The following is a 15,825-nucleotide window of genomic DNA, read 5'->3' on the forward strand; positions in this document are numbered from 1 at the left end:
TGCCCGGCAACAAAGTATTTTTTAAGAAAAGTAATGGCCCTCTTTGGGGAAAAAAATGACCTCTTAAAAAGTTTCTTAATTTTAACTTACATTCCAAATCCCTTACAACGGAGTTTGAATTGTTACAAGCAAATTTAAACCCGTCCCCTGTTTGAACTGCTGTTCTAGTCCTATGAGGAGAATTCTAAGAAGGTGCCTTTGTTTCACAGAATTAGGGCATGCCTACAAATGTAAGCATGTCTGGAGACTGTCCCCATTGCTGTCCCAGTATTTTGCAATCCCCTCCCCCAGACTTAAAATTAGATTTGACAACTGGCTGGCTTTGGGTAGGTCTGGACTAATTAAAGGGTTGCCCCTCAGCTTCTGCTGTGTATTGACACAGCCAGACTTCATATTCCTAAGATACTAGTCAGGACTGAGAGAGGGGTAAGTTCCGGAACCTCCAGCCGGGGCTTCCCCCAGCAGCCCTTAGTCGACTACTGATTTCATACAAATCCTTGAAAGCGCTGAGAGTCTGTCTGATTGTTGGATAATGAACCTTGGGCTCATCATTCCTTAGATTCCAGGGCAAGTTCTCTCTCGGGACAGGCAGATGACGGGATTAATAGCAGAGTACCATGAGCTCTGACCCACTCAGCGTACGTCACTCTTCTTATACTAAAAAAGCCTGCAATGCCCTGGGATATCTTTTTATATATTAATTTTGTTCTCAAAAGCTATATAATCAATGTATATTTATGAGGTTCAAAATGTTTACATGTAATACGCACATGCATTGTGTAATGACCCAATCTGGCAACAGTAGGTCAGATTTAAAGTGAGACTTCCGGTTTCCTTGGGATTTTGGCCAATGAGGAAGGCTATCTCCCTGAAATCCATTAGTGTTTCATTGGCATCCTGGAGCACCAGCTGTAAGGCTCGCCATGCCCAGATCACAAAGCAGACTCCATGGGCTCTCTGGGAATGCCCTTCTTCCAGATGGGCGGGCATTCTAATTAAATTCCCACCAATCCAAAGGCACTTTAAAACATGTTTTAAAGTTTCCCAAGCCAATTAGAAAACTGGTTGGTCCAACCATCAAGTATAAAGAAATATACAAGGACTACTGGTCCAGGAAAGCGTTGGCTGAACTCAAAGCAAATTAACTAATTAACTACATACATACATACATACATACGTATATACATACATACATACATAAAAGGCTTCTAATAAAAAAACCCTCAAAGATGGATTCTGTGTGACACTAAGGTCACTGGCACTGTCAGGTCTAAATACCAAACCTACATTATGTAAAATGATGGAGTGCCAATTCCTGAAACATGAGGTGGTTTGCTTTTGAGAAAGAAGTTGGACGTAGCCACATAGTATGGCAGCTTTGACAAACTGTAGTCTAATTTTATGCTTACATAAGTATGCACAGTGCATTATGGACTTGAGTGTGTGTCCTGGGGCTGAACCCAGGACGTCACACAGTCAGTAAAACGTGCTTTTGCCCTACCACACTCACTGGGCAGCATCTTCACCTCTGGCCTGAAGCTTCTGTTTTGTTTCCTAGTAAAGGATATAAAAGCCAAACAATATTGTAAAGAATTTGAATCTGGCGATAATTTTATCTAGGACTCACCAGATATATGTTTATCAACAAAACCTCACCAACTAACTTCAAATAATATCAGAAAAAAAATTAAGGCTTAAATCTGTATTTTTAGGTATGAATTACATTCTTGTACAACTCACATATTTTGATTTCTGATATTTATTTAACCCCCCCCCCCCATATTGCTTGGGCATTTGGGCATTAATAGTTAGGCTACAAAGAACTCTCATAATGAACACTTACCTTTTGGGTACTGCTAGGTGATTTAAGAAGTGCCAATAATTTGAAATTTAAAACAGGTGGTAATTATGGTTGGGCCAAAGGTTGCTAAAAGGTTTTGTGCCTTCCTTTTTGTTTTTTGTTTTTTTGTTTTTTTAAGAATGGAATTTATTTAACACAAACCCCACAAACATGAATATGAAAGATAGCAGTCGAAATAGAGGAGGGGTGGGAATACTTAGCTTCTCCCCTTAGTCATTAGTTTTATTTTCCTTTTTAATCTTAAGGTACAACTTTCACAGATAAGATTGCACAGCATCTCAGAGTGGAAAGGGCTATTGTAAAGTTTAGGAGCACTAGAGAAACTTAAGGCTAACCCAGTTATCTGCTGAGTTAAAATCGACGGGTGCTTTAGTTTTTAAATAAATATGCAAAAAAATTTCTTATGTGGTTGGTTCTATTTGGAGTTTCGAAACGAATTTTTCTTTATCGCCCCCCCTCCAATTCAAGCTAAAACTGGTGTGTGTGTGTGGTGTGTTGTGTGTACAGGGCCCCTAAGGAGAATCAGTTCACATCTTGTAGATGGGGGAGGAGGGTGGATACACAAACAGACCTGTTTCATGAATCGACCCCAGTACATTTCAAAGTCCTTCCCCCCACCCACTATTTTTTTTTCTCAAAAGAAACAGAAATCAACAGGCTATGAGCTTGGTTTTCTTTTGAAAAAGAATTTTTTTAATTTTTAATTAAAGAAATCCTAATCTTTCTGCTGTTTTTTTTTTTTTTTTTTTAACTAGGTAGACGAGCAGGCGAGCCGTTTGCCCGGGCGCAGAGCATGAAGGCCGGGCGGGCGCGGGGAGCGGGAGCCCGCCGCCCGGCGCGGGGGTGAGCGAGAGAGAGAGCGGAGCGCGTGTGGCCGGCGCCGCTCGGCCTGGAGCTCCCGCGCCCGCGCCCCGCGCCCCGCGCCCGCCGCCGCCGCCGCCGCCGCCCCTGGTGCGATGGCGCAGAAACCCCGTTGACAAGGCACTGCTTTTTCATGACGGTGAGTTTCCCTTTGAGTGTATTATAATTTTGTGATAAAAATTTCAAGGAGAGAGAGAGAGAGGGAAAAAAAAACACAACCTCCTTCCTCTGCCTCTTTTTTCCTTCGGGGAGGGGAGAAGCGAGGGAAGGAGAAGGGGGGGAGGAGGAGAGGAGGAGAGCTGGAGATAGATCTCCAGCCAGACAGAAAAGAAAGAGGAGCAAATTAAACACCGAGTTGCCAAAACCAGGATATTAGGTTTCAGCCCAGAGAGCTATTGGCTAAGGCTGTGTTTTTTTTTTTTTGGGGGGGGGGGGTTGTGGGTGGGTGATGGTGGTGGTGGGTGGATGTTTAATGGACACGGAGAAAAGGGGAATCTAGTGTGGATGCCTCTCCCGGCGCCGCCGGGGCCCTGGGAAGACCAAGTTCAGTGTCTCGGGCGGGGGCGCGGGCGGGCGGCGGGCGGGCGAGCCGGGGGCGCCGCGGCCGCGTGGGGGGCCTGGCTGGCGCCTGCCTATTTTTTCCCCCTTCCTTTTTCTTCCTTCTCACCCCCCCCCCCATCCGCGGATGCAAATTTCTGGAGCGGGGAGTGGGAGAGCCCGGGAAGGGGGGGGGGGTTGTGGGATAAAAAAGGAGGGGAGGCGGCGGCGTGGCGGTTGGCGCTGGGGAGGGGAGGAGGGGAGGGAAGCCTTTTAATGACTCATTGATTGAGCCGCTTTCAAATTAGTTGTGTGTGTGCGCCGAGTGTGTGTGTGTGCGTGTGCGCGCCAGTGTGTGTATTCCGCCCCCCGGAGCCACCCGGGGAGCCGCGGAGGAGGGAGCGGGGCTCGGCGAGGGGAGGACGGCGGCGCGGCGGGGCCGCGAGCAGGGGGCGAGGGAGGGCCTGGAGTGACGGCGGCCCGGCGAGAGAAGTCAGCTTCTCCCAATCTCCTCCCCTCGCCGCTCCGCACACCCCCTCGGCCCCTTCTCTCCCACTCGCTGCCTCGGAGGCCCTTGGGTGGGGAGTCGCCTTTTCTTGCTTTTCGGCAAAAGAGGGGGAAAAAATGGAGCCCGCGTCGGCGGAGGAGATGGGAGGGAGGGAGACGGCGCGGACGGCCCCGGTGCTCGCTTACATTCGCACCCCGGCGGCTCCCTCTTTCCCCGCCGCGCCCGCGGTCGGGGAGAGGCCAGGGCCGCGGCAGAGGCCCGGGGCCTGGGCAGCGCGGGGCCCGCCGGCCCCCTGGGCCTCATCCCCGGCCTGACTTTGCGGGCCGGCCCCGAGGCCCTGCCGAGGTCCCGCGGCCCAGGCCGGGACGAGCGTCCGCGCTACACGCTCGGCTCGCCGGTGCGGAGGCCGCTTGCAAGGCCCGAGTCAGCCTGCGGGCCGGGATTCGGAGGACTGCGGCGGGGAGGGCTTTTTGTGATTTTATTTTTTTTTTTTTGCCTTGATTTTTTTTTTATTTTGTCTTGAATTTTTTTTTCGGCCCAAGGAGCTTCGCAGGGACCCCCCCCCCTTCCCGAGTCGCCCCGAAAGCGGCTTCTCGGGTGGGGGCGGCGGGCTGGAGGGCGCTAAGATGGCGCTGGGCCTGGCCTGTAGCCAGGGCTGGTGGCGCAGTTGCTCGGCGGCCGCCATCTTCCCTCGCGGCGCGGGCGGCGCCCGGAGCCCCGGGAGCCAGGACCGGGCCACCGGGTCCCCAGGATGGAGCGGAGGCCGCGAAGAGCCGTGCGACCACCGAGACCCCAGACCCGAAAGGCTGGCTCGCCGGGTTGGGCTTGGAGGGGCTGAGGTGCTGGTGGTTTGCTTTCAGTCATTTGTCTCAGGCCGAAAATAGTGGGATATGGTCGGGTTCCTGGGTTGATGGCTTCCCTCCCTGTCCCCCCCGCATCCCCCCCTTGTTGTCTCCTTTGATCTCGGGCTGGACGACTGTCTTTCAGGCCCGGCCAGGGCAGGACTTTGGGACCCCTTTACTTCGTTCTCTTGATTATTGGGGTTTAGAGTCCCAGCCAACAAAGCTGAGGACGGGGTCGGTCTGCCTTCCAGTAACGTGGCCAGCTATTCATTTAATCTGGTTATGTTTAGTTGGTTGTATTGTCAAACAGACTTGGATCTGGTCCTCAGAATGCAGGGATGAGACAGTAGTTGCAAGGGACTTATGGTTTGGGCCTTCAGTGTAGTACAAAAATAAGACTCTGATTGAAGAAGTTCGGTTAAGCTTTAAAATGCACTTTTTCACTTTGTAAAAAACAAGTTTCCTTATATAGACAAAGGGCAGGCGTGTAGAGGTCTTAAAAAGTTAGAGGAGAGGAGAAACGTCTGGAAAGCTCAGGAGACACCTGAGATGGAAATAGTTAATTTTCTAGTGGGTAGAAATAACATAGTATCTTTGCTCTTTGTGTGTCTGAATACAGTAGGTGGGCAGTGGATGTTAGGGACTGCCATAAATCCTGCCACGCGTGACTACTATTATTCTAGAAAGTGTTTAGTGCAATACTTGGGACTTACTCTTGATAAAGACTGTTTTTATTAACCTAGTTCAGGGTAGTACCATTTTTAAGCAGCAGAAATTGCATTCCCCCCCCCCCAAAGCTTCACATTTATGATTTCAGAATCTGACCATGAAATTAACTGGGAGAAGTTTTAAAATGCAGATTTGCCGATCAGCAGTGCTCAGTTTTAGTGTGGTGTTCCACCTCCAGGACTGAAATTCTGCCCCATCAGGGAGAAGACCATTGTTTGAGAGCCCTGGGGGAGAGCTAGTACAACTGTCAAGTTAGAATTAGCCTGTACACTTGCTGGGTCTCTACAGGGTGTGGGGTGCTTTAGCAGATTTGGGGTCCATATTATTTTGGTCTGAGTGACTGCTCATTATTTTACCCTTTCTTCTGCCATGTTTTAAAGTATTGAAAACATTTTCTTGTAGAAAATTTAGATATCCCGAGACTTTAAAGTCTTAGTGCTGAGTCTACTTCTGCATTTGTTAGTGGAGGGTTTTTTTTATTACATTCCTTTCCACCACGAGGGTCCTGAGGATTGAACTCAGGTCATTAGGTTGGCTACAGGTCACCTTTTCCCTCAGCCATCTCTGTGGCCCTGTTACTGGAGTTCTTAGGGCAGAAACCCTGGCTCGGGCCGGCCAGCAGGCTGGATTCCACACTAGGCCCAGTACACAATAAAAGAGGGGAATAGTGGTGAAAGGCTTATTCATTGTGGCCTCATTGAAAATAGGGACAGGTCAAGGGACTCATCAAACACATCTTCCAGGTGCTGACATTACCCAGAGTTCCATCCCCAGCTGGTTTTGATATGGTACAGGAGAAACTGGGCCAGCACAGCCCAGTGGGTGGGGCGGGGCAGGGCGGGGCGGGTGACATTGGTCCAGTTCAGGTGTAGTCTGGTTTTGAAGAGACCCGTGGCTTCTGCTCCAAACCTCCACCTCACTGGGTTTGGGCAGTCCTGCAGGTGCAGTCCCTGGAGGCCCATCCCCGGGGATGCTTATCTGTCCTGTTCCTAGAATTCAAGGTGACTCAAGAGGAAAGATTAAGGACACAGAGCTAGAGAGAAGCCAGATAAGAGTTAGGCTAGGAACTGCCCGCCTTCAAGTCCAGCCAGGCCAGGGAGGACTGCGCAACTTAGCAGAGAGGTGTACTTGTGCATGCCAACAGAGTAAATGCTCTTAACAGTGCTTTCTCTAATCTAGCTTATAGGGAAAGAATAATTAACTTAGAAGTAATGTTCAGTGGAATTTAAAACAAGATGTCTAAAGTCATGGAATTTACAGCCAGTGGGAGAAAACTTGTGAGCTGAGAGTTAATGAGCTGTGTTAGCCTCCTCAGAAGCAGGGTAGGAGGCAGACTGGTGTTGGCCGCCTCAGAAGCAGAGTAGAGCTGGAAGGAAGACAATGTTGCAGAGCCTCTGGGGCTGCCTTGATTAGACTGGTTAGGGAATGTTTAGATTTTTGTCCTAATGCAGAATTGGAGCAGGGGGTCTAAGGAAGTGGGGTGGGATTTGAACTTAGAACTGCATGCATGCTAAGGAGTGTTCCACCACTAAGGTTTTTTGTTTTGAAACTTCAGTCTCATGGTATTGCTTAATTGTGTAAGTCTCAAGTTTTATGTTCATGTGATCCTCCTGCCTCAGCTCCCTGGAGTCCTAGGAGTACAGGTGCAAAGGTGCTCATGTTTTTTATAGACTGTGTACTGTGAGGGATTAGAAAGGTCTGCACTATAGGCGGCTCTGCAAGAGTGGAAGGAATCTTTTGTTTTTTTTCAAGACAGGGTTTCTCTGTGTGGCCCTGGCTGTCCTGGAACTCACTCTGTAGATCAGACTGGCCTTGAACTCTGAAATCTGCCTCCCCAAGTGCTGGGATTAAAGATGTGCACCACTGTCTAGCAAGTGGAAGGAATCTTAACGCCTTCTCATTCACTGGCCGAGCCCTGAGTGGCTGATGGTGCCGCTTAGAATTTGGAGAAGACCTGAAGAGGATTAGCTGGTAAGGGGTGGTAACAGGATTCAGGGTACCTGTTGGGTACGGAAGTCGAGCTGTTAGAAGTCACTAACTGGTGTGTAGGTGGTAGGTGTGTCCTGCGAGCCCTCCAGGTCCTGTGAGATCACAGACTCGACCTAGCTGTGCAAGGACCGGAGCGTGCTGGTAAAGTGCTGAGAAGCTAGGCAGTGGCGGGCAGCATGGCCGTCCTGACAGGCAGGTGCTCTGCTGTGTGGGGTGAGGGCTGGCCTGGCCGCAGTGAGTGCTGTCCTGCAGTGCCTGGGACACTGGGCCAAAGAGTGTGTGGCAGGGGCACAGTGACTAAGGCGGTGGGAGTACATCCTCATGTTGTGTAGAGGAGAATGTGTGTGTGGCGGTCTGTCAAGTCTTCCATCTTTAACATGGTTCTGGGGATTGGACCCCAGGATTGGGCAACAAGAGCTTTACCTCTTGGGCCATTTTCCCAGCCCAGAAATTCATTTTCATATGAGCTGAGTGTCCACCAAAGAGGGGAGATGAATGAAGCTGCAGGCCTGACTAGGGCAGCATCCTTGAGGAAGTGAGAGTTTGAGCTCTAAGAACAGGGTTAGTCAGGCCTAGGAGAGGGAAAGCAGAAAAGGTGAGCAGGGGTCAAGGGTGCAGCGCCCTCACGGGGTCTGTGTGTGCACTGAAGGCACAGCCAGCAACTCGCAGGAAGAACAGGGTGACTGGTTTCTGAAGGAAAATTGGTCATCTCTTTGGGCTGCGGGGCAAGTGGAACATAAGATACCTGCCAACCGCTGCCCGGAGTCCTTTGACGCTGAGTGCTCTCCGTCACTGTGCGGTTTCCACAGCCCCAGTCTGACTTTCTGATCTTTGCACACTTGCACTGGGGGAGGGAGGGGTGTTGAGGGAAGAAAGCATCCAAAGGATGCCAGTGGAGAGAGAAGACCCTAACCACCGCTTCTTCTTAGTTCTTCTTAGAGGCAGCTGGTGGTGCCTTTTCTTAGGTTCCTGTCCCCTGAACTGGCTACAGAATAACGCTAGAAGGAAATAGAAAAGAAACAAAAGAGGAAGGGATTCAAAATAAGATTACTGCAGTACTGGCGTAGAAGATCCAGGGTCATTGTTAGGGATGGAGGTTTAAAAGTCCTGAGTACAGGAAGAAGGGACACTTCATGGGTAATGTCCTCGGTGGGTGGAGTAGAGGGTAACAGAAACAGGCACTAAGCAGCAGCCTGGGAATGAGGAGACTCTCCCATGAGTAATGTGGGTAAAGATGCTGAAAGGAAAGCCTTAGGACGTGTGTGTGTGTGTGTGTGTGTGTGTGTGTGTGTGTGTGTGTGTGTGTGTGTGTGTGGCTGGAGTTGGAGCACAGGGTGGGGCTGTGCTGTCCAGACAGCCTTGGTAGTGCCCAGCCAGGTTCTTAGGGAAGATGGGGCAAGTGGCCCTGGGGCTGGGAGAGGCCGCTGGTCTTTACTGTTCCCTCTCCTTCGAGTGCTTCCATTCTGGGAGAGTCGTAAAAGGTCCTGACTTGTTTAATTACCAATTTCTTAATAAAGTTGTAAATTGAACACTTCCTGTTCTTGTGGCTTCTTTGGCTCACTGGCTACAAACACATTAAACTGCATTAGCAGAACCAAAGCTCCTCAGTCAGGTTAGGTGGTGCCTCTCCAAAGTGGCTTATCTCAGGTCCGCCCAGTCCAACCTCCCTGAATCATCAGGACAACTTTGTTCCTGCCGCACGCCCTGATGACAGGTTTAAGTTGGTGGGTATGGTGTCAGGGAGACAGAAGGTGGACTACCTCTGGGTTTGAGGCCAGTGGGATCAACACTGGGTTCTAGGCCAGACTAGGCTACATGGTGAGATCTCAAAAGAACTCCGGTCCCATCCTCTATTCTGTGCTGTGAGAAGAGCACCTGACCTGCCTAAGGGCCGAGAGTCTCTCAATTATTACATTTTGCCATTCATATTAAACTGTTTAATCTACGACTAGTACAGCTGTAAACAGCTGAGAATTCTGAGGTCTAGCAAGTTAAAATTGACCTTAGCCAGGCACGGTGGCACTTCTTCTGTGGCGCTGGCTGAGAAGACCCAGGGCCCAAGGCTAGAGTAAGAGCATTGCTTGAGCATTTAGGAGAGCTGGAACAACAGGTGGGGGGGTTTGGTTTGGTTTGGTTATTTTTAAAAAATATAAAATCAAGGCTGCTGGGGTGAGATAGTTCAGCGGTGAAACCAGGTGTCAGGAAGCTGACCCGTGTCCCAGGGTGGGAGGAGCGAGTCAGTTCCAGTCTCTACACACATGCCACCTCAGGCTCCAAATCTGTCACAACTAGGTTGACAGCCAGTGCTCCTAGGGCATGGGTTCTGGAGACAGATCTCATTATAGCCTGAGCTGACAGTTTATCTGATGTGTTGGGGGTCAAGCACGGGGCTTCAGGCGTGGTTTTCAGATATTCATTCCCAACCCTGTTTTGTTGGTTTGAGACAAGGACTCACTGTATCACTCTGGCTGGCCTAGAATTCATACAAGAGTCAAAAAAGTCCTCCTGCCTCAGCATCCTGAATGCTGGGATTGCATTTGTCCCTGATTAAAAGTATATTTTGTTTTTGTGGTTTTACTTTGTCTTCTGAGATCTTTTTATTTTATGTGTATAGATTTTTTTTTTTTTGCCTGCATTTATGTGCACCACATGCATGCAGTGCCCTTGGGAGGCCAGAAGAGGGAGTCAAAGGTCCTTTGAAACTGGAGCTACAGGCTTTTGATTGCTACCAGGGTTTTGAGGTTTTGAGTTGAAGTTGATTTTAGCTTGTTTTAGTTGAAACAGGGCTTCTCTGTGTAGCCGTGAGCGTCCTGGAACTCTCTCTGTAGACTAGACTGGCCTCAGACTCAGAAATCTGCCTGCCTTTGCCTGTGCTGGGATTAAAGGCACGAGCCACCCACCACCACCACCCAGCCTTACTTTGAGCTTTTAGTATAAAGGAAGCAAACCATATTTTTTTTTCCTTTATAACCTGAGATTTCCTAGAAGTGCAAATAAGTATACTTAGAAGTAGGCTAATCCTTACTGGTGATTGTATTCTGACTCCCCAGATCTGTGAACATTTGACTTTAGAAACTGCAGAATTCTGCCCTGGGTTCCTCTTGGTGAGATCACACATTTAAAAAAAAAAAAAAAATGCCTTGCCATTGGGACATGTTTAGAGCCACATCTACTCTTTAGGTCCCTTGTCCTTTCCCCCCTCCCCTCCCCTTTTTTCTTTCTTTCACAGTCTATCCAGCCCAGGCTGGCCTTGAACTTTTGGCAGTCCTGCCTTGGCCCCAAGTCCTGGGATTACAGCAGAAGCTACCATACCTGGCTTTCCAGATAGCTTTTTTTTTTTTTTTTTTTTTAATAGCTGTTTTACTTCAGAGGTGTTTCTCTTTACAAGTAGGACCTTTGGCCAAGTGTGATGGCACACCCCGGTAATCACTCTGGAGGTAAAGGAAGGCAGAACTCCTGAGCTCGAGGCCTGCCTGGTCTACATGACAAGACTACATAGACCTTGTCTCAAACAGCAGCAGTGAAGACATATGTGTCCCATGATGCCCATGGGCCTCGTTCATTGTTACAGCAGCAGGCAGGGTATGTGGTGGTGGAAGCGGTGGACTTGAAACAGCGTGTCAGGCAAAGAGAGGAGAATAATGAGTTTGTCCTGTACCACCCTATAGATTCAACTAACCACTAAGGAAATAGAAAAACATCTAGACCCATCTTTTAAAAAAAAAAAGATTTATTTTATGTATATGAATACAATGTAGCTGTCTTCAGACACACCAGAAGAGGGCATACAATCTTATTACAGATGGTTGTGAGCCACCATGTGGTTGCTGGGAACTGAACTCAGGACCTCTAAAATAAGAGCAGCCAATGCTCTTAACCGCTGAGCCATCTGTCCACCCCACCCCTCATCATTTCTTAATGCAGTACAACCACTGTTAACATAAGTACTCTGTATCTGGGATTAAGTTATCCAGAGATGATTAAAGGTGTGCACCGGAAGGGACTGAGGGTGTAGTCCAATGGGGAGTGCTTCCATAGTGTGCACAGGTGTTGGGGCGTGACATTTCACGCTTGACTGTCAGCCCTGGGAAGCGAGGCCTGAGGCTCAAGGTCGTCCAAACCCCACAGGGGACTTGATATTCTATTCGTCTTCAAAACATTTTCCATTCTTGTCAGGCATAGTAGCTTATGCCTTTTAACCCCAGCGCTTGGAGGCAGACAAAGCAGGATGTGAATTTAAACATGAGACTCTGCCTGAAAAAAATACTTTCCACCCTTAAGTTCACTTTTAAATAACCTAACTTTTCCTCCATTGTTCTATGGGTTTTGCTCTCTTGGTTGGTTGCTTGGTTGCTTGGTTGCTTGGGTACTGGGGATGAAACCGTGCCAGGAAAATATGTTACCAAGCTATAACCCTAGCCCCATTAGATATTGATTTCCATTTTTAAAATTACATTTATTTATTTATTTATTTATTTATTTATTCGAGGTACAACTCCAGCGTTGTCAACTTGTGAGTCAAGTTGTCAAGTTGTGTGTCAACTTGTTGGAGGTCAGAGGTCAACTTGTGAGAGTTGGTTCTCCTTCCATTTGAATCCTAGGGATTGAATTCAAGTTGTCAGGCTTGGAGACAGGTGCCTTTACCCCTGATCAACCTCGTGAGCCCCCCCCCCCCAAATATTAAGTACTAATATGTGCACAGCACTTGAGAGCATTTGGGGGTACGTGTAGCTTAGAGTGATCAGTGGCTAAGTGGAGATACAGTCAAGACAGAACGCCTTCCTTCAGGTGGCATGGGCACCGATTCATTCACTCACTCATTCATCAAACATTAAGAAAGTTTATCAGGTACTCTGGGGAGCTTTTCGGGGTGTTTCTGTGGTCACTAACCTACATCTTCCTCTCATGGGACAAGCAGAGAAGTTGAGTAAACTTCTTGGGGGTGCCGTGGGGTGATGGAGGTAGGTGGCTGGGATGGGTTTTGAGAGGCTGGGACTAGGTAGCTGACGAGCCTGTGGCTCTGGGGAGTGATGGACAAGGCTGAGTGCGGCACCTATGTGGTGAGTCGTGGGCGTGGCGGCTCCTCTCCATGGGGCTGGGAGCCGGCGTGGGCATTTATACGTGTGTAAACTGAGCGTGAGAAAGGGGGTGATGGGATGGGGTTTCTTTGGGAGGAGCTTGTTTTAAAGGGGTACTCTCGGTGCGCAGATTTTAAGAGAAAGGACCAAGACAGAGGGGCCTTTTCCTGTTTCTCACCTCAGAGATAAAATAGCCTCTCCCAGTCAAGTCAGTGTGGTCGCTCCTCGGTACACATGGGCTCTCCCTTCAAGCACTACAGGGGCATTTTCAGTGGGCAGCCCAGTGTAATGGCATGCAGAGGGATTAAATGGAAAAACCAAAATCAGGCGGGGATTGCCTGAAAGAACAGCTGTGAGGGGGCATGTCTGGGTGGAAGGAGGCCGGAAGCGCGCTAAACGGAAGGCCGGGACATTAGAAGCTTTTAGTTGTACATCACAAATCCGTTGCCAAGCGAGCCAGTCACTTGGGGGAAGCGAAAACAGAAATCACTGTAGCGAACCAGTGTCTTGGGACCAGACAGACATGTGTTCTCCCCACTGTTCCCTCCTTGAAGGGAAGCACCTCAGGTTTTCCCTCCTTTTGTACTTTCTGAGCCTCCTGCACAACATTTGTGTGCACGCATGAGGCCTGGACTCAGTCACCAACCCCCAAAAGAAAAGCCAGGTGAGCTGGGCAGCCTGTGGTCCAGAACCTGGGGGGAAGGGGGCATGGAGCCGGGCTCACCAGGACAGGCTGCCAGGCTAGGCTCACTGACTGGCAACCTCTGGGTCCAACTGAGAGACACTGCCTCAATAAATCAAAGTGGAAATCCACCTTGAAAGAGGTCTGCCAACAACCTCAGACTCCACTCCTGCCTGCCTACATGTGCACAGGCCTGCACACATACCTGTGTGCTCACACTTGTGGGCATACACACACACACACCATACACAACAGCAGACACACAGGCCTTTCCTAGTAATTCTGGTCCCCTCGTGGCATAAATTGGGTGTGGTGGCACACGCCTGTAATCCCAGTGCTTGGGAAGTGGAGATACTCTGACCTAGCTCTAAGGTCATCCTTGGTTATTTACAAGTTTAGGCCAGTCTATTGGGAGCATTCAAGTGCTGCCGCTTAGACAAGACAGAACCGCTTTTGGAGCTGGGTGAACTGTGCAAATGTGACTTGTGTGATGATTGAGTGGTTCCCACACTCCACCCAACTGGAAAGGAATAGAGCTGCATTTCAGCTGCAGAGCACGTGTTAGCATACACAAGCTAGGGCTTGGGTCCAACTTGCAGAAGCAAATAGAAACACTTTGGGTAAACATCACTCATCCGTTCCCCTCTTCGCAGTTGAAAGGATGGAACCCAGGGTAGGTGCCCAGCAGACAGTGCTGTGCCCTTGAGGTTCACAGCCACTCACAAGTCTAACAAGTCCCCTCCTCCCGGCCTCCCCCATTTTATTTTACATTTACTTGTTTTGTGTGCATGGGCTGTTTTGTGTATCACTTTCATGCCTGGTGGTCAGGGAGGCCAGTGGAGGGTCAGACCCCCTGGACCTGGGGTTACAGAAGGCTGTGAGCCGAGGCTGCCTGGGAACCAAACCTCTGCAAGAACAGCCAGGCCTCTCAGCCTCTGAGCCCTCTCTCCAGGCCCTCCTCCCCACGTCCACGCCTCATGTTGAGGCAGCGGCACTGTGTAGCTCAGGCCTTGAGCCTCCCTCTCCATTGTGAGCCTCCCACATTGCAGGCCTGTGTCACCATGCTCAGCTCAATTCTTCAAAAAAAATTTTCTCTGTGTAGCCCTGGCTGTCCTAGAACTCACTCTGTAGACCAGGCTGGCCTCGAACTCAGAAATCCGCCTGCCTCAGCCTCCCAAGTGCTGGGATTAAAGGTGTGTGCCACCACTGTCTGGCAGTATCTTGTAAGCTTATTACACATTCTAATTAATATCTTAGATAGGCTGAGCTACTTAATAATAAAGTTAATTATACTTTTAAAAATCTGGGGCACTGAATCAGGGAGGTGGCTCAGCGTGTAGAACCGCTTGCCCCGGGAGCCTGAATTCCTGAGCTTGCTGCCTGGGCCCCCGGTGAAAAATCAGAGGTGGGGAGCATGCGCGCTCTCAGCCATGTGTGTGGGAGGTGGAGCCAGGAGAGGGCTTCCTCTCCAGCCTGGTCTGCAGTGCAGCAGCAGGCTGAGGTCCTCCGCCCTCACAAGCACCATGTCCGTACGCGTGCACTTGTGTGAGCATGCGCACTCACTCACCTCCCCTCTCCTCCCTCGACAGTGAGAAGTAGGGGCCTTAGGGAGTAGCCAGAGCAGGCTGTGTACCGAGGCAGGTCAAGTCCTGGGTTTGACACCCCCTCCCCCCCAGCACGCACGCACACAAGATTGCTACTTGAAAAGTCAAGCTCACCCTTGCAGCTCTCACGGGTACCATTCCTGTTGGACAGGAGGCTACACAAGACCTAGGAGCTGGGAAGGCGGAAGTGGAGCTGGGGAAGGCAGGCTCTGGGGACCTGATGTTCATCCTGCAGGTGGGCATTTACCTTGTGAATGCCACGTACAGAAGGCCTGTGGTCCGCAGCATTTCTCCACAGTTCTCCAGTGGGACTGCGGCCATCTGTCTGTTCCCAGTGAGCTGGCATGTATGGACCTGTAGTCCAGCTACTGGGGGGGGGGGGCTACTAGGGGGAGCATTTGAGCAAAATCCCCATCTCAACAGAGAAAACTGAGATTTTCCCCCCTTTGTCTTCTGCAGATTAGACTCTGTCCTTCGCCAAGCCCATGCACGGAGCTCTCCTGATTGATAATACTCCTTTTCCTCATGGATTTGAAATGCTAACTTTCTATCTTTCTTATATTTAGAGACTTTAAATTATATATATTTTTGTTGTTGTTGTTGTTGTTGTTGTTGTTTTTGGTTTTTCAAGACAAGGTTTCCCTGCATAGCCCTGGCTGTCCTGGAACTCACTCTGTAGACCAGGCTGGCCTTGAATTCAGAAATCCACCTGCCTCTGCCTCCCAAGTGCTGGGATTAAAAGCGTGCGCCACTGCCTGGCAAATTATTTTTATTTTCAAATATTTTCATACATTTATGTTTTTTCTGCACATACTAGGGAAGTGACGATAACAGGCAGGCGTTGTCTACTTACCATGTAGGGCCTGGGGATCGAACTCACATCAACTTGTCTATACCTCCATCTGCTGAGCTGTTCACTGTCCCAGGGCTTTTAGGTTTCTTTGCTTATTTTGAGGTAGGGTCTTACTAGGCAGCTCTGTCTGTCTGTCTGTCTACAGAGGAAGCTGCCAGAGGCCAGGAGGCAGACTGCCTGAGCAGTCGAAGCTTCCACATGCAGCTGTCCCGTGGCCTGTCTGTTGGGAAGGAGGGCCTATTGTGGCAGGCATGTGAAGCAGGGCCCCCTTGCCCTGGTGC

At 49.7% G+C, this 15,825-nt stretch overlaps 1 protein-coding gene across 3 annotated transcripts in view; it reads left to right on the plus strand.

Annotated features, from left to right (window-relative positions):
* Bicral (BICRA like chromatin remodeling complex associated protein) overlaps positions 1 to 15,825 on the plus strand; it is a 90,925-nt gene that overhangs the window by 30,088 nt on the left and 45,012 nt on the right. For 2 of the 3 annotated variants that reach the window (XM_052192061.1, XM_052192062.1), the window contains exon 3: positions 2,617 to 2,861. The gene's annotated coding sequence lies outside the window, so the exon portion shown is untranslated. Of the gene's footprint in view, positions 1 to 2,616; positions 2,862 to 3,569; positions 4,607 to 15,825 lie in introns of those variants that run through there. The other variant, XM_052192063.1, reaches the window with a different exon arrangement.

This window comes from Apodemus sylvaticus, chromosome 9 (genome assembly GCF_947179515.1).
Source record: "Apodemus sylvaticus chromosome 9, mApoSyl1.1, whole genome shotgun sequence".
In the NCBI taxonomy this organism is placed as follows: domain Eukaryota; kingdom Metazoa; phylum Chordata; class Mammalia; order Rodentia; family Muridae; genus Apodemus; species Apodemus sylvaticus.